This window comes from Oryzias latipes, chromosome 3 (genome assembly GCF_053564925.1).
Source record: "Oryzias latipes strain Hd-rR chromosome 3, Olatipes_Hd-rR_3.1".
Taxonomy (NCBI): domain Eukaryota; kingdom Metazoa; phylum Chordata; class Actinopteri; order Beloniformes; family Adrianichthyidae; genus Oryzias; species Oryzias latipes.
In genome coordinates, this window is record NC_136239.1 from 12,900,322 (window position 1) to 12,926,121 (window position 25,800).

At 36.6% G+C, this 25,800-nt stretch overlaps 1 long non-coding RNA gene across 1 annotated transcript; it reads left to right on the forward strand.

Annotated features, from left to right (window-relative positions):
• The first annotated feature begins 9,331 nt into the window (after positions 1-9,331).
• On the forward strand, positions 9,332-17,425 carry LOC111946326 (uncharacterized). The gene is made up of 2 exons (XR_013655141.1): positions 9,332-11,532; positions 13,109-17,425. It is a non-coding gene; the product is annotated as an uncharacterized LOC111946326 (long non-coding RNA).
• Positions 17,426-25,800: the final 8,375 nt, after the last annotated feature.

The window sequence follows — 25,800 nt, forward strand, 5'->3', positions numbered from 1 at the left end:
AAACTTTTCCAGATATTCCCGGATATTCCTGAATTTTCCAATCTTTTTGCTCCATTGGCCACACCTTTGCTTCTTTAAACAATTGTAACTTTAACATTCTTTTGGCTAGAGACACCGTTCAAATATTGAAATGTTCACAAGGTTTTGGACTTCAACATAAGGCTCAAAATTATTATGGGATGGCAACACCACCTACAGTTTGGCGGCCATTTTGTGCCAAAATGTGAGGCAATTTTAAACTTCTTCAAACTTTCACCTATTTTTACCATTCTACTATTACAATGTTCAACCCTTTCATCTTATTCCTTTCAGCTATGACTTTTGGTCCTTCAAATCTTTGAACTTTTCCAGATATTCCCGGATATTCCCAGATTTTCCAATCTTTTTGCTCCATTGGCCACACCTTTGCTTCTTTAAACAATTGTAACTTTAACATTCTTTTGGCTAGAGACACCGCTCAAATATTGAAATGTTCACAAGGTTTTGGACTTCAACATAAAGTTCAAAATTATTATGGGATGGCAACACCACCTACAGTTTGGCGGCCATTTTGTGCCAAAATGTGAGGCAATTTTAAACTTCTTCAAACTTTCACCTATTTTTACCATTCTACTATTACAATGTTCAACCCTTTCAGCTTATTCCTTTCAGCTATGACTTTTGGTCCTTCAAATCTTTGAACTTTTCCAGATATTCCCGGATATTCCCAGATTTTCCAATCTTTTTGCTCCATTGGCCACACCTTTGCTTCTTTAAACAATTGTAACTTTAACATTCTTTTGGCTAGAGACACCGTTCAAATATTGAAATGTTCACAAGGCTTTGGACTTCAACATACGTTTTGAAATTATTATGGGATGGCAACACAACCTACTGTTTGGTGGGCATTTTTTGACAAAATCTGAAGCAAATGTTGCAATAAACTTCATCCATGGCTGGAACTGAACATATTGAAATTCACTGGATCTGGACATATAAGGAATGTGGGCGTGGTTAGCAAACAAACTTCGTTGCTATGGACGTCCAAAGGTTTACTTTTTCCGATTTGTCTGAAACTGACGTCGATTTGTTCGTCATCCCCAGGCGACCGAAACATAAAATGGTTGCTATGGAGATAAAATCAATAGGAAAGCCGCCATTTTGGAAAAAGTGGATTTTCTCTCAACTTAGACATGTAGCTTTTACCAATATGATACTCTCAAACAATGTGTTTTTTTTAGTCAGTTGATGATGCTGATTCCAATACTAGCACTTTTAACAATTTTAGCAACATCTTCAAATTTTCAACAGTTCAGCCAGTTTTTCATCAACTTAAGCTTTCATGCTTAACTCCTTCTACATTTTTTGACTTATTATAGCCCTTCTACTATAACAATGTTCAACTTTTTCAGCTTATTCCTGCTATGACTTTTTTTCAAATCTTTTAACTTTTAAAGATATTCCAGGATTTTTGCTTCATTGAAATACATAGGAAATCTTTTTTTTAACTTTTTTCACAGTTTTTTACCTACTATAACCATTTTACTTTTAAAATGTTGAGCTCTTTCAGCTCTGTTAAGCCATTTCTTCAGCAAATTCAGCTTTCATTCAGCATTATAGCATTCAACCCTGCATTTTCTTCTGGAAATGCAGCTCCTTCTAGTTTATTATAGTATCTTCCGCCGTTTTTTGGCGTTTAACTCCTTCTACAATTTTTAACCGATTTTAACCATTCAACTTTTAAAATGTTCAGCTCTTTCATCTTATTTCTGCTATGACTTTTGGTTTTTCAAATCCTTTTACTTTTTAAGATATTCCAGGTTTTCCAGGAATTTTTGCTCCATTGAAATACATGGAGAATTTTTCGTACAGAAGTTCACAGTTAAACTCCTTCTACAATTTTTCACCTATTTTAACCGTTCGACTATGAAAATGTTCAGCTCTTTCATCTTATTCTAGCTATGACATTTTGGTCCTTCAAATCTTTGAACTTTTCCAGATATTCCCGGATATTCCCAGATTTTCCAATGTTTTTGCTCCATTGGCCACGCCTTTGCTTCTTTAAACAATTGTAACTTTAACATTCTTTTGGCTAGAGACACCGTTCAAATATTGAAATGTTCACAAGGTTTTGGACTTCAACATAAGGTTCAAAATTATTATGGGATGGCAACACCACCTACAGTTTGGCGGCCATTTTGTGCCAAAATGTGAGGCAATTTTAAACTTCTTCAAACTTTCACCTATTTTTACCATTCTACTATTACAATGTTCAACCTTTTCAGCTTATTCCTTTCAGCTATGACTTTTGGTCCTTCAAATCCTTGAACTTTTCCAGATATTCCCGGATATTCCCAGATTTTCCAATCTTTTTGCTCCATTGGCCACACCTTTGCTTCTTTAAACAATTGTAACTTTAACATTCTTTTGGCTAGAGACACCGTTCAAATATTGAAATGTTCACAAGGTTTTGGACTTCAACATAAGGTTTAAAAATTATTATGGGATGGCAACACCACCTACAGTTTGGCGGCCATTTTGTGCCAAAATGTGAGGCAATTTTAAACTTCTTCAAACTTTCACCTATTTTTACCATTCTACTATTACAATGTTCAACCCTTTCATCTTATTCCTTTCAGCTACGACTTTTAGTCTTTCAAATCTTTGAACTTTTCAAGATATTCCAAGATTTTCCAGGATTTTCCAAGATTTTTGCTTCATTTAAATACATGGAGAATCCTTGAAAACCTTTGTTGCTTTCAAACATTATAACTTTAACATGCTTTCAGCTAGAGGCACCGTTCAAACATTGAAATGCTCACAAGGCTTTGGACTTCAACATACGTTTTGAAATTATTATGGGATGGCAACACAACCTACTGTTTGGTGGGCATTTTTTGACAAAATCTGAAGCAAATGTTGATATAAACTTCATCCATGGCTGGAACTGAACATATTGAAATTCACTGGATCTGGACATATAAGGAATGTGGGCGTGGTTAGCAAACAAAGCTCGTTGCTAAGGACGTCTGAAAATTTACTTTTTCCGATTCATCTGAAACCGACATTGATTTGTTCCTCATCTCCAGGCGACCCAAACATAAAATGGTTGCTATGGAGATAAAATCAATAGAAAAGCCGCCATTTTGAAAAGAGTGGATTTTCTATCAACTTAGAACATGTAGCTTTTACCAATATGATACTCTCAAACAACGTGTTTTTTGGAGTCAGTTGATGATGCTGATTCCAATGCTAGTACTTTTAGCCATTTTAGCAACATCTTCAAATTTTCAACAATTCAGCCATTTTTTCAACAATTTCAGCTTTCATGCTTAAGTCCTACAAATTTTGACCTATTTCAGCCATTCTACTATTACAATGTTCAACTTTTTCAGCTTATTCCTGCTAGGACTTTTGCACCTTTAACTTTTCATGGTTCTTCCAGTACAGTTGAGCCATTTCTTCAGCTAATTCAGCTTTCATTCAGCAGTACAGCATTCAACCCTGCATTTTCTTCTGGAAATGCAGCTCCTTCTAGTTGGTTGAATGCTGTAAAGCATTCAACCCTTTGTTTTCCTGTTTCTCTTTATTTATTATTATTATAGTATCTTCCGCCGTTTTTTGGCGTTTAACTACTTCTACAATTTTTAACCTATTTTAACCATTCTACTTTTAAAATGTTCATCTCTTTCATCTTATTTCTGCTATGACTTTTGGTTTTTCAAATCCTTTTACTTTTTAAGATATTCCAGGTTTTCCGGGAATTTTTGCTCCATTGAAATACATGGAGAATTTTTCGTTCAGAAGTTCACAGTTAAACTCCTTCTACAATTTTTCACCTATTTTAACCGTTCGACTATGAAAATGTTCAGCTCTTTCATCTTATTCTAGCTATGACATTTTGGTCCTTCAAATCTTTGAACTTTTCCAGATATTCCCGGATATTCCCAGATTTTCCAATGTTTTTGCTCCATTAGCCACACCTTTGCTTCTTTAAACAATTGTAACTTTAACATTCTTTTGGCTAGAGACACCGTTCAAATATTGAAATGTTCACAAGGTTTTGGACTTCAACATAAGGCTCAAAATTATTATGGGATGGCAATACCACCTACAGTTTGGCGGCCATTTTGTGCCAAAATGTGAGGCAATTTTAAACTTCTTCAAACTTTCACCTATTTTTACCATTCTACTATTACAATGTTCAACCCTTTCAGCTTATTCCTTTCAGCTATGACTTTTGGTCCTTCAAATCCTTGAACTTTTCAAGATATTCCCGGATATTCCCAGATTTTCCAATGTTTTTGCTCCATTGGCCACACCTTTGCTTCTTTAAACAATTGTAACTTTAACATTCTTTTGGCTAGAGACACCGTTCAAATATTGAAATGTTCACAAGGTTTTGGACTTCAACATAAGGTTTAAAAATTATTATGGGATGGCAACACCACCTACAGTTTGGCGGCCATTTTGTGCCAAAATGTGAGGCAATTTTAAACTTCTTCAAACTTTCACCTATTTTTACCATTCTACTATTACAATGTTCAACCCTTTCATCTTATTCTAGCTATGACTTTTGGTCCTTCAAATCTTTGAACTTTTCCAGGTATTCCCGGATATTCCCAGATTTTCCAATGTTTTTGCTCCATTGGCCACACCTTTGCTTCTTTAAACAATTGTAACTTTAACATTCTTTTGGCTAGAGACACCGTTCAAATATTGAAATGTTCACAAGGTTTTGGACTTCAACATAAAGTTCAAAATTATTATGGGATGGCAACACCACCTACAGTTTGGCAGCCATTTTGTGCCAAAATGTGAGGCAGTTTTAAACTTCTTCAAACTTTCACGTATCTTAATCCTTCTACTATTACAATGTTCAACCCTTTCAGCTTATTCCTTTCAGCTACGACTTTTAGTCTTTCAAATCTTTGAACTTTTCAAGATATTCCAAGATTTTCCAGGATTTTCCAAGATTTTTGCTTCATTTAAATACATGGAGAATCCTTGAAAACCTTTGTTGCTTTCAAGCATTATAACTTTAACAAGCTTTCAGCTAGAGGCACCGTTCAAACATTGAAATGCTCACAAGGCTTTGGACTTCAACATACGTTTTGAAATTATTATGGGATGGCAACACAACCTACTGTTTGGTGGGCATTTTTTGACAAAATCTGAAGCAAATGTTGCAATAAACTTCATCCATGGCTGGAACTGAACATATTGAAATTCACTGGATCTGGACATATAAGGAATGTGGGCGTTGTTAGCAAACAAAGCTCGTTGCTAAGGACATCCAAAAGTTTACTTTTTCCGATTCATCTGAAACCGACGTTGATTTGTTCCTCATCTCCAGGCGACCCAAACATAAAATGGTTGCTATGGAGATAAAATCAATAGAAAAGCCGCCATTTTGAAAAGAGTGGATTTTCTATCAACTTAGAACATGTAGCTTTTACCAATATAATACTCTCAAACAACGTGTTTTTTGGAGTCAGTTGATGATGCTGATTCCAATGCTAGTACTTTTAGCCATTTTAGCAACATCTTCAAATTTTCAACAATTCAGCCATTTTTTCAACAATTTCAGCTTTCATGCTTAAGTCCTACAAATTTTGACCTATTTCAGCCATTCTACTATTACAATGTTCAACTTTTTCAGCTTATTCCTGCTAGGACTTTTGCACCTTTAACTTTTCATGGTTCTTCCAGTACAGTTCAGCCATTTTTTCAGCTAATTCAGCTTTCATTCAGCAGTACAGCATTCAACCCTGCATTTTCTTCTGGAAATGCAGCTCCTTCTAGTGTTACATTTGTTTTCCTCTTATGCTATCTTCCGCCGTTTTTCGGCACTTAACTCCTCCTACAATTTTTAACCTATTTGAACCGTTCAACTTTTAAAATGTTCAGCTCTTTCATCTTATTACTGCTATGACTTTTGGTTTTTCAAATCCTTGTACTTTTTAAGATATTTTAGGATATTTCAGGATTTTTTGCTTCATTGAAATACATTGAAAAAAAATCCTAGCAAACCTTTGTTTCTTTCAACCATTATAACTTCAACATACTTGTAACTAGAGACACCGTTCAAACATTTAAATGATCACAAGGCTTTGGACTATAAAATACGTTTAGAAATCATTATGGGATGTCGACACAAACTACTGTTTGGTGGCCATTTTATGACAAAATCTGAAGCAAATATTGCAATAAACTTCATCCATGGCTGGAACTGAACATATTGAAATTCACTGGATCTGGACATATATGGAATTTGGGCGTGGTTAGCAAACAAACTTCGTTGCTAAGGACGTCCAAAGGTTTACTTTTTCCGATTTGTCTGAAACTGACGTCAATCTGTTCGTCATCCCCAGGCGACCCAAACATAAAATGGTTGCTATGGAGATAAAATTAATAGAAAAGCCGCCATTTTGAAAAAAGTGGATTTTTCCGTCAACTTAGAACATGTAGCTTTTACCAACATGACACTCTTAAACAATGTGGTTTTTTGAGTCGGTTGATGATGCTGATGCTAGCACTTTTAGCCATTTTAGCATCATCTTCAAATTTTCAACAGTACATCCATTTTTTCAACAATTTCAGCTTTCACGCTTAACTCCTTCTACAATGTTTGACCTATTTTAGACATTATACTTTTAAAATGTTCAGCTTTTTCATAATATTTCTGCTTTCATTCAGCAATACAGCATTCAACCCTGCATTTTCTTCTGGAAATGCAGCTCCTTCTAGTTGGTTGAATGCTGTAAAGCATTCAACCCTTTGTTTTCCTGTTTCTCTTTATTTATTATTATCGTATCTTATAGTATCTTCCGCCGTTTTTTGGCGTTTAACTACTTCTACAATTTTTAACCTATTTTAACCATTCTACTATTAAAATGTTCATCTCTTTCATCTTATTTCTGCTATGACTTTTGGTTTTTCAAATCCTTTTACTTTTTAAGATATTCCAGGTTTTCCAGGAATTTTTGCTCCATTGAAATACATGGAGAATTTTTCGTTCAGAATTTCACAGTTAAACTCCTTCTACAATTTTTCACCTATTTTAACCGTTCGACTATGAAAATGTTCAGCTCTTTCATCTTATTCTAGCTATGACATTTTGGTCCTTCAAATCTTTGAACTTTTCCAGATATTCCCGGATATTCCCAGATTTTCCAATCTTTTTGCTCCATTGGCCACACCTTTGCTTCTTCAAACAATTGTAACTTTAACATTCTTTTGGCTAGAGACACCGTTCAAATATTGAAATGTTCACAAGGTTTTGGACTTCAACATAAGGTTCAAAATTATTATGGGATGGCAACACCACCTACAGTTTGGCGGCCATTTTGTGACAAAATGTGAGGCAATTTTAAACTTCTTCAAACTTTCACCTATTTTTACCATTCTACTATTACAATGTTCAACCCTTTCATCTTATTCCTTTCAGCTATGACCTTTGGTCCTTCAAATCTTTGAACTTTTCCAGATATTCCCGGATATTCCCAGATTTTCCAATCTTTTTGCTCCATTGGCCACACCTTTGCTTCTTTAAACAATTGTAACTTTAACATTCTTTTGGCTAGAGACACCGTTCAAATATTGAAATGTTCACAAGGTTTTGGACTTCAACATAAGGTTTAAAAATTATTATGGGATGGCAACACCACCTATAGTTTGGCGGCCATTTTGTGCCAAAATGTGAGGCAATTTTAAACTTCTTCAAACTTTCACCTATTTTTACCATTCTACTATTACAATGTTCAACCCTTTCATCTTATTCCTTTCAGCTATGACTTTTGGTCCTTCAAATCTTTGAACTTTTCCAGATATTCCCGGATATTCCCAGATTTTCCAATGTTTTTGCTCCATTGGCCACACCTTTGCTTCTTTAAACAATTGTAACTTTCACATTCTTTTGGCTAGAGACACCGTTCAAATATTGAAATGTTCACAAGGTTTTGGACTTCAACATAAGGTTTAAAAATTATTATGGGATGGCAACACCACCTACAGTTTGGCGGCCATTTTGTGCCAAAATGTGAGGCAATTTTAAACTTCTTCAAACTTTCACCTATTTTTACCATTCTACTATTACAATGTTCAACCCTTTCATCTTATTCCTTTCAGCTATGACTTTTGGTCCTTCAAATCTTTGAACTTTTCCAGATATTCCCGGATATTCCCAGATTTTCCAATGTTTTTGCTCCATTGGCCACACCTTTGCTTCTTTAAACAATTGTAACTTTCACATTCTTTTGGCTACAGACACCGTTCAAATATTGAAATGTTCACAAGGTTTTGGACTTCAACATAAAGTTCAAAATTATTATGGGATGGCAACACCACCTACAGTTTGGCGGCCATTTTGTGCCAAAATGTGAGGCAATTTTAAACTTCTTCAAACTTTCACGTATTTTAATCATTCTACTATTACAATGTTCAACCCTTTCAGCTTATTCCTTTCAGCTACGACTTTTAGTCTTTCAAATCTTTGAACTTTTCAAGATATTCCAAGATTTTCCAGGATTTTCCAAGATTTTTGCTTCATTTAAATACATGGAGAATCCTTGAAAACCTTTGTTGCTTTCAAGCATTATAACTTTAACAAGCTTTCAGCTAGAGGCACCGTTCAAACATTGAAATGCTCACAAGACTTTGGACTTCAACATACGTTTTGAAATTATTATGGGATGGCAACACAACCTACTGTTTGGTGGGCATTTTTTTACAAAATCTGAAGAAAATATTGCACAAAACGTCATCCATGGCTGGAACTGAACATATTGAAATTCACTGGATCTGGACATATAAGGAATGTGGGCGTGGTTAGCAAACAAAGTTCGTTGCTAAGGACTTCCAAAAGTTTACTTTTTCCGATTCATCTGAAACCGACGTTGATTTTTTCCTCATCTCCAGGCGACCCAAACATAAAATGGTTGCTATGGAGATAAAATCAATAGAAAAGCCGCCATTTTGAAAAGACTGGATTTTCTATCAACTTAGAACATGTAGCTTTTACCAATATGATACTCTCAAACAATGTGTTTTTTGGAGTCAGTTAATGATGCTGATTCCAATGCTAGCACATTTAGCCATTTTAGCAACATCTTCAAATTTTCAAAAGTTCAGCCATTTTTTCAACAATTTCAGCTTTCATGCTTAACTCCTTCAACAAATTTTGACCTATTTTAGCCATTCTACTATTACAATGTTCAACTTTTTTAGCTTATTCCCGCTATGACTTTTTTTCTCAAATCTTTGAACTTTTAAAGATATTCGAGGATTTTTGCTTCAATAAAATACATGGGAAATCTTATAGCTTAACTTCTTATACAGTTTTTTACTGAAGGAAATTATATTTTTTGGTCCTCACTTTAGAAGGGTTTCTCTGTCTTATTTTATTACGTTTTCTGTTTTATCTATATTACTTGAAGTTTTAGTTTCATAGATTAAGTGTGTAGAACTGTGTGCATCCTGACCTCACATTCCTGAGATGTGACCTATGGACAGCAGCTGTCACTCATTCCCCTACAGAGGAGGGGGATGCTGACCTCTCGGGCACTGGCCAGCAGAGATGGAGCCAGCACTCTAATCTAAACCACCTGAAGAATAGAGTACGTCTGTGAGAACCGCTCTGGATGTCCAGTTCTCAAGAAGAACAAAAGACTGAACTTTGACCCAGAACCTCCATGGATTTCCTGCTGTCAATCATATTTGTTGTGGACAGGAAGGGACGGAGTTTACTGCAACACTAGGTGTCCCTTTGAAGTCATTCCCTGAGGAGAGGAACTGGTCACGGAGAATGACCCTCTACGATTGGCTGAAGGAGGAGACGGATCATCGATCAGCCAATGCAAGTGTTCCAGGGCGGAGATTCGACGTCATGTTTTCCGCGGGAGGGAAACCCGAATTGTCTTTAAAAGTCTGAGCAGAGCATAATTTTATTGTCTTCTTCTCTCTTGTGGCTTTTCATGTAAAACGCCTGTAACTTCTTGCGTTTTGAAGGCCTTCTAAAATGAGGACCCAGATCTGTTTTAATTCTGTCTTAGAACTTTTGTTAGGGAATAAACCTTCTGTGACTTTATCCGGCTGAATCTTGGTCTTATATCTCTCCCGACTAATAGAACATGCGTGGAAAAATCTCAGAGCGAAAGATATTTTCCTACAAATTTGGTGACCCGAAACGTGAAGTCGGGGAACGGAACACGGATCGAGCCGGTGACGTATTTTTCGTATTTTTTGAGACTTTCAGTGTAAAGTCTGGGCACGCTTCCTCCCGTCCACTTGGTCGACTTCTCACGCGGCCGCATACAAAACAGGTAAGCAGAAGCCTGCTGCAAAATTCTGCATATTGATTAAGTTATCTCATAGTTGAATAACTCAAATTGAACGAGATCTCGAGTGAGTGGGCGGTAGAGCTTCCCCCGAAATAAATAAATAAATAAATAGATAAATAGATAAATAAATAGATAAATAGATAAATAAATAAATAAATAAATAAATAGATAAATACATAAATAAAAGTTGACCCAAACTTTAAAGGGATGGTTGACTGTTAGTTTGTGACACCTAGTGTGCAACAACAGTACAGAAAAGGTATCCTAGGTTTATCGGTTGTGTTTGAGGTAATGTATTTAAAAATACATAAGGTTCCGTCTGTTTGTCCTAGAGAGACGCCCAAGGCGTAAAAACAGTGTAGTATAGGAACTAATTTTTGCGCGTTTAGGTAATTTGGAAGACACTAACGGGGCAGCGGCCTCGACAAATTATTTTTTTAGATGGAGAGTGACCAAAGAAGGATTCGAAATTAACATCAAAGGAAAATATGAGGTATATGATGCATTTTGTCCGGACAAAATACGACTGGGGTGGAACAGACAATACGACGACGGACGACGGTGACGATTTGACTTGACAACAGCGGTGAAAATGACTTGAATGTGGATGAATGGAATGGAATGTATGAGATTTTGGAAAGAATGGGATGAAAAAGTGTTTGAAATCTGTGAATATTAACTTTATTTTCCACATTTCCCTGTGTATTGTCTGCTCTACGGACGCAGCCATCTTGCTTATCATGTTTACATCGAACGGACTAATGACGGGACGTTTTACTTGTTTTCGAATGTGTAAACGACTGTGATTGGTTTCGTCTATACCACGTGGTGAGCGTGACGGAGTCCTAGCCGAAATTGCGTCGGCAGCTATGATTGGCTTTGTTAGTACCACGTGGCCGGCGAGCCGGCGTCCCCGGAAATCGTAATGGCGAAACACGCTAAACTTTTACAGTTAGAGTTTGGGATCTAATCTGCGGTAAAATCATGGTGGTGATCGTCGTTATCGAGTGTGGTCATGACCTCGGTTGTAAGACGTCGTTTAAAAACAAATTTCAGTGGGTTTTCAGTTCGCAGAAAAAGGTTTTTAAGTAGCGCTGCGCCTCCGACGGAAGCCTCTGTCACCACGGCGAGGAGATGACTGCATGCAGCAGCCGTCTCTGGTCGAACGAAAACTACTTTCTCGGGAGGTTCCCCAAATCTTTTCAAAAACATGGTAAGGTAGCATCGGTCTAAAACATTTTGTGTAAAATAATTTTGCAATTATTTCGGTTTTTGTATTTTGAATATCTTTCTCTCATTTATTTGTATTTCCTAATTACCAAGATTTAGTTCAGTTTTGCTCAAAGACGTTTTATTGAAATTAGTTATAAGCATTTGGTTCTTTTAGACTCAGACTCCCTTAAAACAGAATTTTTGCAATGTTTGATTTTGTTTGTATGTTTGTTTTGATATTTCCCAGATCGTTAGGATTTTTGTGAAGTGTACAGCTGTGAATGCTTGAATGTAAAGCTCATGACTGGCGGTTTTGTTCGTTTGAATCAGAATCAGGAATATTTGAAAATTGTTATAAGAGAAAGATGAGAAAAGAGAAGGGGAAATATTAACACTAGTTAGAAAAGATTCATTTCAGTGAAATGGTTTATTTTTTATGTGTAAGGTACCTAATTTGTTTTGTCTTTTGGTTTGGTTTTGAGAAAATTGTTAGAAGTTATTGTCTGCGTCTTGATTGTCTGTGTTTTAATAAACCTGTTGTGGTTTAGAGTGTGAATTGTGTTTTTTGATTAAATAAGGAAAACTGAATAAAGAATTAGGAGAATAGAAAGGTTTAAGCAGTTCATTTTTCACAGAAAGAGGTTGGTGCTGTCATCTTCTAGGTGACAAAGAGCAGAGGGTTGATGGGAAGAGTGCAGCTCCACCCAAAACTATTTGAGGAGGTTTAACCATTACCCAATGTTGTAACATTCATTTTACACTAATTGGAATTCCTAATCCCCATGATGATCAGAATGAAAGGTGTACAATTTTGTATATAGAACATGGACAGTGCTCAGCAACAGCATTGAACAAAAAAGGCCTTCTATGACAGTGTAAGAGAAGTGTTTTAATTGTTAGCAGGAAAAAGAAGTAATTACACGACATGATGACCCCCCATGTAACACCTCCCCTTTTTTCCCCTCTGTAAGCAGTTCCCATCTGTGGCATGGATGATGGTAGGATGATCTGCAGGTCATAAAAGTGCTGTAGTATAAAGGACATTTTGTGTGTTAGAACATTTACACTTTGTAGAATTTTTGCGATCAGCTGCCACAGTATGAACTGTGGTGGTTAGTACTAAGAGGCACTCAGTTTTGGTTTGCATTCAAGTTTGAAAGATAAAGATGTTACTGTATTTTAACAATTGTAGGTTCTGCAGCTTTAAGGAAAAGTTTGGATTGGTCAGATTGTTATTTTTAGCGATTATCTAGATTCTTATTAGGACCAGCAAGCCCTTCAGGACAAGTCAAACTAAGGGTGTTAATGTTAAACTGTAATGCTCAATTGATCTTGCTTTTTTGATAAAGAACTGAATAAATAGCTGTTAGAATGTGTCTAAGAAAGTGTATTTTTTGAACATTTTGCTCCGCACCCGTTATATTGGTCACAGACAGATTTAGGGATTTTTTCTTGAATAGGCTTTTATCGCTGATCAACTGACTTTTGCAGTCACGGTGTTGGCATTTAACCTGAACAGGACACTAATGATTTTTCTAAATTTTTGTCTTTAGAGGCACATAACTTTATGTTTGCAGGAAAGGCAGCCCAGATAAGAGTGAAGTCCAGACCCCTCCTTAACCCTCATAAATCTTTATGCAGAACATTCTTCTGCCTAAGGGATACAAGAGCATGAGCAGATGCTCACACCTCCCCCAAAAGGACCTCAGTTAGCCAGAAGGGGGCCGAGTCAGAGGTGACTGACCCTGAGGTTAAGATAACTACTTCAATCATGTAAAGTATTACTGCACATTTGCAGGTAATAGAAAGGAGAAAGGGAGGAGTTGAGCAGCTGAAAAATCCACACATGATAAATGGTGTTTAAAAATAATAACATGAATTTTGAGTTTTGATGCCCTCAGAGACAGCAGAAGCGACGTGTTATGCTCAGCCATTCGTAAGTCGGGGACAGGAGAACATGGTGAAAACCCTGGGACACGTGAGCCACCCAGGAGACCCTAGCAGCATCTGGAAATGGCATCTGTGGCACTCCAAACCCTTGGGCATGTGATAGCCCACAACGAGGTACCCAACAGCAGAATGCACAGACCCAGAGGCAGAGGGTCTGGAGGAAAAATGAACAGTACCCACGACCACCCCAAGCCCCTCCTCCACCGTGGCGAGGACCACAGGGCAAGTCGGACAATACCACTTGATGATGCAGGAGCCATTGTCTTTTCCAAGATGAGAGGTAACCACTGATGACTCTAGTGGACACTACCTGCTCTGACAAATGAACAAATGACTCCTCAAAACCTGCAAAAGACCATACGACTGACTTTTGACCAGATGGTGGAACATTCATGTATGCATTCACTAAACACGCCTGAGAATCTGTTGGGACGGGACAGTCTTGTCAAAAACAGGAGCCAGCAGACTGGATGCCATGCCAGACCCCACAGCCAACCCCCACTGCAGACAACCAGAGGGCCCTGAAACGCCAGGTGGTTTCATGGGTTTCAGGTGTGAAAGCCATGACTCCTGTCCTCAAAGCTCTATTTCCGCCTCCGAATGGTCTGACCTGTACACTCTATGATTGACAGTACACGGTAATATTTCAGCAGGTAGAAGGCCACACGTGGCATTTGAACTACACTGACATATATTAACCCTGAGGGCGAGCAGCTTATTGTGCATTCATACACTCACAAATGCAATGATACTAGCTGTCAGACACAGCTGTATCCCACATAGGATTAGCACCCCCTGGTCATGAGGCTCTGCAACTCAGTCCTATGACTAAGTGGGGCATTAACAACACAGATTGGTACGATTGTGTTTTTTCAGGTGTTCACTTTCTTCCCTCAATAAAAATGTACAGGTTACCCGTTCATCCAACGACAAATTCCTGAGTTCTGGACCATTTCTGTATTGACAAACATCGTGGCAGACAGAAGACAGCTCATGAAGATGCAGAGGTGCTGTTAAACACGCTCTCTGATGCTTCATGCTCCACAGGTTCATTTGATGTTGGTTCATGTTCCACGCTTCCCTAGTGGTGCTTCAGGTAATTGCAGGAGCACAAGTTTTTAGATTTCAGTAATGCTGGTGCAGGAAGCTGATGGAGGGATGAAGGAAACTTAGACTGGTTTGTGGAACTCTGGTGTAGCATTCACATTCTTCGTAGTACTTCTTTTAGACTGGTCTTGAAAGCAGATGGTAAAATTTATTGCATAGCATATGATTTAAGGACTGTTAATTATGTCACTATTACTCTAGTTCTACCCGTTCCTGACCCATATTGCATGTTGTCAACTTTAGCTCAACAATGTGTGTTGTTCACTGCCATTGATTTAGCAAACCCTTATTTTTGCATTCCATTATGTGAAAATAACAGACAGTTATTCGCATTTTAGTACATAGGTGTTAATAAAATTTCCTGGCATTTTCAGTCACTGTTTGCAGTCTCTCTGACAGGATATTGTGCTACTAGAGGGTAGCAGCTAGCAGCTCCGACTGTTGAAACCTGCCTGTGAGTAGTAAAAGATCTTCTGTTGCAATTGTATGTTTGAGTTTTGAAATGCAACAGGAATTTGCACTTTAGCAGAAGGGAAGTCTCATTTTTAGGCAGAACTGTTTTTAGCACAGGTTTTTCACTGTATATAGAGCGTAGAATGTCTAATTTGCAGCATAAACATCTGGACATAGTTTGGACATGTTGGTTTTCTTGTGGTTGTAGTGGACACTTCTTTGTTTTGTGAAACACATGGACCCCTTGAGGTTGATGATAAATGACGAGGGTGTGACTAACCTTATGGCAGTAAGGCCACGACAATACGTGGTTCCATTTCTTTCTGTTGTTATCTTGCCTTCCATAGGACTGTGGACAAACCGCTTGTTCACCTTACCGGTGCACAAAACTGTTTCTATATTTTTACTTTCAATTGCTCTAGTTTGTGTATTTATGCCTTATCTTTGTTTAGATCTGCGTGGTTTCACCCAACTAGTGTCCTGGGGTTTCCCCCAGGCCAAGAGAGGGTGGAAAGGAGGTATTAATGATTCGTTGCAGGAAATTGTTTTAGTATTATCATGGTTTCAATTATCTTTGTTTCAATTATCAGCGTTTGAATGTATTTGTTTAGAAAGGAGGTTTAAATGATGCTAATTTTGATAGACCTAAAAAGGTAATTTTTAGAGCTTTGTGTGTCTGTTCATCTGGTTATCTCATCCACAGCGAGGATGAAGGGGTTTTACCACACTGTCCTGAGGTGATAAGGAATGCTGGTGGAGTTAGAATCCACCACATGGGTCATTAGACGACAGCCCCTAATAAACTTGTCTTTATCTTGAATTTGTATGCTTCCACCTATGTTTTCCATGAAAACAGCACGAGGAGAAGCAGACTATGGAGAGGACAAAGTAGTGGACATTTCCATCACATCTCTTCTGTGCATTTTTATTCTTGTCTTGTTTTGTCATTGTTTTATTTTATTATTGTCTTTTGTTCTTGTTTTATTTTTTAAGTTTCTGACCCTAACCCTAATCAATATTTAGATCCACAGCAGACTCATCTTGGGGAGACACCCCAAGCTCTTTTGCAGCCGTTCTGTTGTATTAAATGTGTCAGATTGAATAATTACCAGGCTTATTCAGAAGTCCATAGGAGGCCAGTTCCAAGCTTGCCAGAGCTTGTGGGACATGCAGGAGGAGGACACGAGTGGTCAAGGCCCTGAATGACTTTTTGGATTTTGTTGCAATACTAACTAACTAACTAACTAACTAAGAATATTAACTAAGAATATTGCTATTCTTATTTATGTGGGCCATATGAATTGCAGCTTCTCCGATGGGACCCCCATGGAGGACATGGAAGAAATTTTCTGAATTAGGCTTGATGTCATGTTTAACATTTCTATTTTTACTCTTTCGTTGCCTGTGTGATTTTTGATTCTGCCTTAATATGTCTCAATTTCTCCCCTTAATTCCAGGTGTTCTTTTCTTACAGGAAGTGTTATTTTGATTGTCTTTGCTCTCTTTTTATATTTTTATACTTTTTATACTATAATATACAAGAATGCTTCTGTCTGAATGTATGCTGATATGTTTTGATTGTGTAATGTGATAATGTGTTTTTATTTTTGTGTGGCCTCACTTCATGAGGCCAAGAGAGGGAACTGAAGGAAATTATATTTTTTGGTCCTCACTTTAGAAGGGTTTCTCTGTCTTATTTTATTACGTTTTCTGTTTTATCTATATTACTTGAAGTTTTAGTTTCATAGATTAAGTGTGTAGAACTGTGTGCATCCTGACCTCACATTCCTGAGATGTGACCTATGGACAGCAGCTGTCACTCATTCCCCTACAGAGGAGGGGGATGCTGACCTCTCGGGCACTGGCCAGCAGAGATGGAGCCAGCACTCTAATCTAAACCACCTGAAGAATAGAGTACGTCTGTGAGAACCGCTCTGGATGTCCAGTTCTCAAGAAGAACAAAAGACTGAACTTTGACCCAGAACCTCCATGGATTTCCTGCTGTCAATCATATTTGTTGTGGACAGGAAGGGACGGAGTTTACTGCAACACTAGGTGTCCCTTTGAAGTCATTCCCTGAGGAGAGGAACTGGTCACGGAGAATGACCCTCTACGATTGGCTGAAGGAGGAGACGGATCATCGATCAGCCAATGCAAGTGTTCCAGGGCGGAGATTCGACGTCATGTTTTCCGCGGGAGGGAAACCCGAATTGTCTTTAAAAGTCTGAGCAGAGCATAATTTTATTGTCTTCTTCTCTCTTGTGGCTTTTCATGTAAAACGCCTGTAACTTCTTGCGTTTTGAAGGCCTTCTAAAATGAGGACCCAGATCTGTTTTAATTCTGTCTTAGAACTTTTGTTAGGGAATAAACCTTCTGTGACTTTATCCGGCTGAATCTTGGTCTTATATCTCTCCCGACTAATAGAACATGCGTGGAAAAATCTCAGAGCGAAAGATATTTTCCTACATTACCCACTTTGAACATTCTATGTTTAAAATGTTGAGCTCTTCCAGCTTTGTTCAGCCATTTCTTTAGCAAATTCAGCTTTCATTCAGCAATACAGCATTCAACCCTGCATTTTCTTCTGGAAATGCAGCCTCTTCTAGTTGGTTGAATGCTGTAAAGCATTCAACCCTTTGTTTTCCTGTTTCTCTTTATTTCTTTATTATTATTTACACTATCTTCCGCCGTTTTTTGACACTTAACTACTTCTACAATTTTTAACCTATTTTAACCATTCAACTTTTAAAATGTTCAGCTCCTTCAGCTTATTCCAGCTATGACTTTTGGTTTTTCAAATCCTTGTACTTTTTAAGATATTCCAGTTTTTCCGGGAATTTTTGCCCTATTAAAATGCATTGGGAACTTATGGTACATGAGGTTCGCGGTTCGACACCCGGTTCGGACGCTTCAAAATTTTCTACCTTTCAACTTTGAAAATATTCAAATCTTTCAACTTATTACAGTTATTACTTTTGGTCATTCAAATCATTGAACTTTTTAAGATGTTCCAGGATTTTTTGCTCCATTAAAATACATAGGGAATCACTGTGCTTAACCTCTTTTACAGGTTTTCACCTATTTTAACCATTTTACTTTTAAAATGTTAAGCTCTTTCAGCTCAGTTCAGCCATTTCTTTTACAAATTAAGCTTTCTTTCAGCAATACAGCATTCAACCCTGCATTTTCTTCTGGAAATGCAGCTCCTTCTAGTGTTACATTTGTTTTCCTCTTATGCAATCTTCCGCCGTTTTTCGGCACTTAACTCCTTCTACAATTTTTAACCGAATATAACCGTTTAACTTTTAAAATCTTCAGCTCTTTCATCTTATTACTGCTATGACTTTTGGTTTTTCAAATCCTTGTACTTTTTAAGATATTTTAGGATATTTCAGGATTTTTTGCTTCATTGAAATACATTGAAAAAAAATTGCCTTGCAAACTTTTGTTTCTTTCAACCATTATAACTTCAACATACTTGTAGCTAGAGACACCGTTCAAACATTTAAATGATCACAAGGCTTTGGACTATAAAATAAGTTTAGAAATCATTATGGGATGTCGACACAACATATATTTTGTTGGCCATTTTATGACAAAATCTGAAGCAAATATTGCAATAAACTTCATCCATGGCTGGAACTGAACATATTGAAATTTACTGGATCTGGACATATAAGGAATGTGGGCGTGGTTAGCAAACAAACTTCGTTGCTAAGGACGTCCAAAGGATTACTTTTTCCGATTTGTCTGCAACTGACGTCGATTTGTTCGTCATGACCCGGTGACCCAAACGTAAAATGGTTGCTATGGAGATAAAATTAATAGAAAGCCGCCATTTTGAAAAAAATGGATTTTCTATCAACTTAGAACATGTAGGTTTTACCAATATGATACTGTCAAACAACGTGTTTTTTGGATTCAGTTGATGATGCTGATTCCAATGCTAGCACTTTTAGCCATTTTAGCAACTTCTTCAAATTTTCAACACTTCAGCCATTTTTTCAACAATTTCAGCTTTAATGCTTAACTCCTTCTACAAACTTTGACCTATTTCAGCCATTCTACTATTACAATGTTCAACTTTTTCATCTTATTCCTGCTAGGACTTTTGCACATTTAACTTTTCAAGGTTTTCCCAGTACAGTTAAGCCATTTCTTCAGCTAATTCAGCTTTCATTCAGCAGTACAGCATTCAACCCTGCATTTTCTTCTGGAAATGCAGCTCCTTCTAGTTTATTATAGTATCTTCCGCCGTTTTTTGGCGTTTAACTCCTTCTACAATTTTTAACCGATTTTAACCATTCAACTTTTAAAATGTTCAGCTCTTTCATCTTATTTCTGCTATGACTTTTGGTTTTTCAAATCCTTTTACTTTTTAAGATATTCCAGGTTTTCCGGGAATTTTTGCTCCATTGAAATACATGGAGAATTTTTCGTTCAGAAGTTCACAGTTAAACTCCTTCTACAATTTTTCACCTATTTTAACCGTTCGACTATGAAAATGTTCAGCTCTTTCATCTTATTCTAGCTATGACATTTTGGTCCTTCAAATCTTTGAACTTTTCCAGATATTCCCGGATATTCCCAGATTTTCCAATGTTTTTGCTCCATTGGCCACACCTTTGCTTCTTTAAGCAATTGTAACTTTAACATTCTTTTGGCTAGAGACACCGTTCAAATATTGAAATGTTCACAAGGTTTTGGACTTCAACATAAGGTTCAAAATTATTATGGGATGGCAACACCACCTACAGTTTGGCGGCCATTTTGTGCCAAAATGTGAGGTAATTTTAAACTTCTTCAAACTTTCACGTATTTTAATCCTTCTACTATTACAATGTTCAACCCTTTCAGCTTATTCCTTTCAGCTATGACTTTTGGTCCTTCAAATCTTTGAACTTTTCCAGATATTCCCGGAGATTCCCAGATTTTCCAATCTTTTTGCTCCATTGGCCACACCTTTGCTTCTTTAAACAATTGTAACTTTAACATTCTTTTGGCTAGAGACACCGTTCAAATATTGAAATGTTCACAAGGTTTTGGACTTCAACATAAGGTTTAAAAATTATTATGGGATGGCAACACCACCTACAGTTTGGCGGCCATTTTGTGCCAAAATGTGAGGCAATTTTAAACTTCTTCAAACTTTCACCTATTTTTACCATTCTACTATTACAATGTTCAACCCTTTCATCTTATTCCTTTCAGCTATGACTTTTTTCCTTCAAATCTTTGAACTTTTCCAGATATTCCCGGATATTCCCAGATTTTCCAATGTTTTTGCTCCATTGGCCACACCTTTGCTTCTTTAAACAATTGTAACTTTAACATTCTTTTGGCTAGAGACACCGTTCAAATATTGAAATGTTCACAAGGTTTTGGACTTCAACATAAAGTTCAAAATTATTATGGGATGGCAACACCACCTACAGTTTGGCGGCCATTTTGTGCCAAAATGTGAGGCAATTTTAAACTTCTTCAAACTTTCACGTATTTTAATCCTTCTATTACAATGTCCAACCCTTTCAGCTTATTCCTTTCAGCTACGACTTTTAGTCTTTCAAATCTTTGAACTTTTCAAGATATTCCAAGATTTTCCAGGATTTTCCAAGATTTTTGCTTCATTTAAATACATGGAGAATCCTTGAAAACCTTTGTTGCTTTCAAGCATTATAACTTTAACAAGCTTTCAGCTAGAGGCACCGTTCAAACATTGAAATGCTCACAAGGCTTTGGACTTCAACATACGTTTTGAAATTATTATGGGATGGCAACACAACCTACTGTTTGGTGGGCATTTTTTGACTAAATCTGAAGCAAATGTTGCAATAAACTTCATCCATGGCTGGAACTGAACATATTGAAATTCACTGGATCTGGACATATAAGGAATGTGGGCATGGTTAGCAAACAAAGCTCGTTGCTAAGGACGTCCAAAGGTTTACTTTTTCCGATTCATCTGAAACCGACGTTGATTTGTTCCTCATCTCCAGGCGACCCAAACATAAAATGGTTGCTATGGAGATAAAATCAATAGAAAAGCCGCCATTTTGAAAAGAGTGGATTTTCTGTCAACTTAGAACATGTAGCTTTTACCAACATGACACTCTTAAACAATGTGATTTTTTGAGTCAGTTGATGATGCTGATGCTAGCACTTTTAGCCATTTTAGCATCATCTTTAAATTTTCAACCGTACATCCATTTTTTCAACAATTTCAACTTTCATGCTTAACTCCGTCTACAAATTTTGACCTGTTTTGGTCATTCTACTTTTACAATGTTTACCTTTGACTTTTGGTGCTTTAATTTTTCAAAATATTCCAGGAAATTTCAGCCATTTTTTCAACAATTACAGCTTTCATGCTTAACTCCTTCTACAATGTTTGACCTATTTTAGACATTCTACTTTTACAATGTTCAGCTTTTTCATCATATTTCTGCTTTCATTCAGCAATACAGCATTCAACCCTGCATTTTCTTTTGGAAATGCAGCTCCTTCTAGTTTATTATTATCGTATCTTATAGTATCTTCCGCCGTTTTTTGGCGCTTAACTCCTTCTACAATTTTTAACCCATTTTAACCATTCAACTTTTAAAATGTTCAGCTCTTTCAGCTTATTCCTGCTATGACTTTTGGTTTTTCAAATCCTTTTACTTTTTAAGATATTCCAGTTTTTCCGGGAATTTTTGCCCTATTAAAATACATTGGGAAGTTACGGTGCATGAGGTTCCAGGTTCGACACCCGGTTCGGACGCTTCAAAATTTTCTTCCAACCAACTTTTAAAATGTTCAACTCTTTCAACTTATTACAGTTATTACTTTTGGTCATTCAAATCATTGAACTTTTTAAGATATTCCAGGATTTACCAGGAATTTTGCTCCATTAAATTACATAGGGAATTCTTGTGCTTAACCTCTTTTACAGGTTTTCACCTATATTAACCATTTTACTTTTAAAATGTTGAGCTCTTTCAGCTCAATTCAGCCATTTCTTTTACAAATTAAGCTTTCTTTCAGCAATACAGCATTCAACCCTGCATTTTCTTCTGGAAATGCAGCTCCTTCTAGTTGGTTGAATGCTGTATAGCATTCAACCCTTTGTTTTCCTCTTACGCTATCTTCCGCCGTTTTTCGGCACTTAACTCCTTCTACAATTTTCAACCTATTTTAACCATTCAACTATTAAACTGTTCAGCTCTTTCAGCTTATTACTGCTATGATTTTTGGTTTTTCAAATCCTTGAACTTTTTAAGATATTCCAGGATTTTCCATGATTTTTTTCTCCATTGAAATACATGGAGAATTTTTCGTGCAGAAGTTCACAGTTAAACTTCTTCTACAATTTTTCACCTATTTTAACCATTCAACTATTAAAATGTTCAGCTCTTTCATCTTATTCCAGCTATGAAATTTTGTCCTTCAAATCCTTGAACTTTTCCAGATAGTCCCGGTTATTCCCGGATTTTCCAATATTTTTGCTCCATTGAAATACATGGAGAATTTTTCGTTCAGAAGTTCACAGTTAAACTCCTTCTACAATTTTTCACCTATTTTAACCGTTCGACTATGAAAATGTTCAGCTCTTTCATCTTATTCTAGCTATGACATTTTTGTCCTTCAAATCTTTGAACTTTTCCAGATATTCCCGGATATTCCCAGATTTTCCAATCTTTTTGCTCCATTGGCCACACCTTTGCTTCTTTAAACAATTGTAACTTTAACATTCTTTTGGCTAGAGACACCGTTCAAATATTGAAATGTTCACAAGGTTTTGGACTTCAACATAAGGTTTAAAAATTATTATGGGATGGCAACACCACCTACAGTTTGGCGGCCATTTTGTGCCAAAATGTGAGGCAATTTTAAACTTCTTCAAACTTTCACCTATTTTTACCATTCTACTATTACAATGTTCAACCCTTTCATCTTATTCCTTTCAGCTATGACTTTTGGTCCTTCAAATCTTTGAACTTTTCCAGATATTCCCGGATATTCCCAGATTTTCCAATCTTTTTGCTCCATTGGCCACACCTTTGCTTCTTTAAACAATTGTAACTTTAACATTCTTTTGGCTAGAGACACCATTCAAATATTGAAATGTTCACAAGGTTTTGGACTTCAACATAAGGTTCAAAATTATTATGGGATGGCAACACCACCTACAGTTTGGCGGCCATTTTGTGCCAAAATGTGAGGCAATTTTAAACTTCTTCAAACTTTCACCTATTTTTACCATTCTACTATTACAATGTTCAACCCTTTCATCTTATTCCTTTTAGCTATGACTTTTGGTCCTTCAAATCTTTGAACTTTTCCAGATATTCCCGGATATTCCCAGATTTTCCAATGTTTTTGCTCCATTGGCCACACCTTTGCTTCTTTAAACAATTGTAACTTTAACATTCTTTTGGCTAGAGACACCGTTCAAATATTGAAATGTTCACAAGGTTTTGGACTTCAACATAAAGTTCAAAATTATTATGGGATGGCAACACAAACCTACAGTTTGGCGGCCATTTTGTGCCAAAATGTGAGGCAATTTTAAACTTCTTCAAACTTTCACGTATTTTAATCCTTCTACTATTACAATGTTCAGCCCTTTCAGCTTATTCCTTTCAGCTACGACTTTTAGTCTTTCAAATCTTTGAACTTTTCAAGATATTCCAAGATTTTCCAGGATTTTCCAAGATTTTTGCTTCATTTAAATACATGTAGAATCCTTGAAAACCTTTGTTGCTTTCAAGCATTATAACTTTAACAAGCTTTCAGCTAGAGGCACCGTTCAAACATTGAAATGCTCACAAGGCTTTGGACTTCAACATACGTTTTGAAATTATTATGGGATGGCAACACAACCTACTGTTTGGTGGGCATTTTTTGACAAAATCTGAAGCAAATGTTGCAATAAACTTCATCCATGGCTGGAACTGAACATATTGAAATTCACTGGATCTGGACATATAAGGAATGTGGGCGTGGTTAGCAAACAAAGCTCGTTGCTAAGGACGTCCAAAAGTTTACTTTTTCTGATTCATCTGAAACCGACGTTGATTTGTTCCTCATCTCCAGGCGACCCAAACGTAAAATGGTTGCTATGGAGATAAAATTAATAGAAAGCCGCCATTTTGAAAAAAATGGATTTTCTATCAACTTAGAACATGTAGGTTTTACCAATATGATACTCTCAAACAATGTGTTTTTTGGATTCAGTTGATGATGCTGATTCCAATGCTAGTACTTTTAGCCATTTTAGCAACTTCTTCAAATTTTCAACAATTCAGCCATTTTTTCAACAATTTCAGCTTTAATGCTTAACTCCTTCTACAAACTTTGACCTATTTCAGCCATTCTACTATTACAATGTTCAACTTTTTCATCTTATTCCTGCTAGGACTTTTGCACATTTAACTTTTCAAGGTTTTCCCAGTACAGTTAAGCCATTTCTTCAGCTAATTCAGCTTTCATTCAGCAGTACAGCATTCAACCCTGCATTTTCTTCTGGAAATGCAGCTCCTTCTAGTGTTACATTTGTTTTCCTCTTATGCTGTCTTCCGCCGTTTTTCGGCACTTAACTCCTTCTACAATTTTTAACCGATTTTTACCGTTCAACTTTTAAAATGTTCATCTCTTTCATCTTATTTCTGCTATGACTTTTGGTTTTTCAAATCCTTTTACTTTTTAAGATATTCCAGGTTTTCCGGGAATTTTTGCTCCATTGAAATACATGGAGAATTTTTCGTTCAGAAGTTCACAGTTAAAGTCCTTCTACAATTTTTCACCTATTTTAACCGTTCCACTATGAAAATGTTCAGCTCTTTCATCTTATTCTAGCTATGACATTTTGGTCCTTCAAATCCCTGAACTTTTCCATTTATTCCCGGATATTCCTGGATTTTCCAATCTTTTTGCTCCATTGGCCACACCTTTGCTTCTTTAAACAATTGTAACTTTAACATTCTTTTGGCTAGAGACACCGTTCAAATATTGAAATGTTCAGAAGGTTTTGGACTTCAACATAAGGCTCAAAATTATTATGGGATGGCAACACCACCTACAGTTTGGCGGCCATTTTGTGCCAAAATGTGAGGCAATTTTAAACTTCTTCAAACTTTCACCTATTTTAACCATTCTACTATTACAATGTTCAACCCTTTCATCTTATTCCTTTCAGCTATGACTTTTGGTCCTTCAAATCTTTGAACTTTTCCAGATATTCCCGGAGATTCCCAGATTTTCCAATGTTTTTGCTCCATTGGCCACACCTTTGCTTCTTTAAAAAATTGTAACTTTAACATTCTTTTGGCTAGAGACACCGTTCAAATATTGAAATGTTCACAAGGTTTTGGACTTCAACATAAGGTTCAAAATTATTATGGGATGGCAACACCACCTACAGTTTGTCGGCCATTTTGTGCCAAAATGTGAGGCAATTTTAAACTTCTTCAAACTTTCACGTATTTTAATCCTTCTACTATTACAATGTTCAACCTTTTCAGCTTATTCCTTTCAGCTACGACTTTTAGTCTTTCAAATCTTTGAACTTTTCAAGATATTCAAAGATTTTCCAGGATTTTCCAAGATTTTTGCTTCATTTAAATACATGGAGAATCCTTGAAAACCTTTGTTGCTTTCAAGCATTATAACTTTAACATGCTTTCAGCTAGAGACACCGTTCAAACATTGAAATGCTCACAAGGCTTTGGACTTCAACATACGTTTTGAAATTATTATGGGATGGCAACACAACCTACTG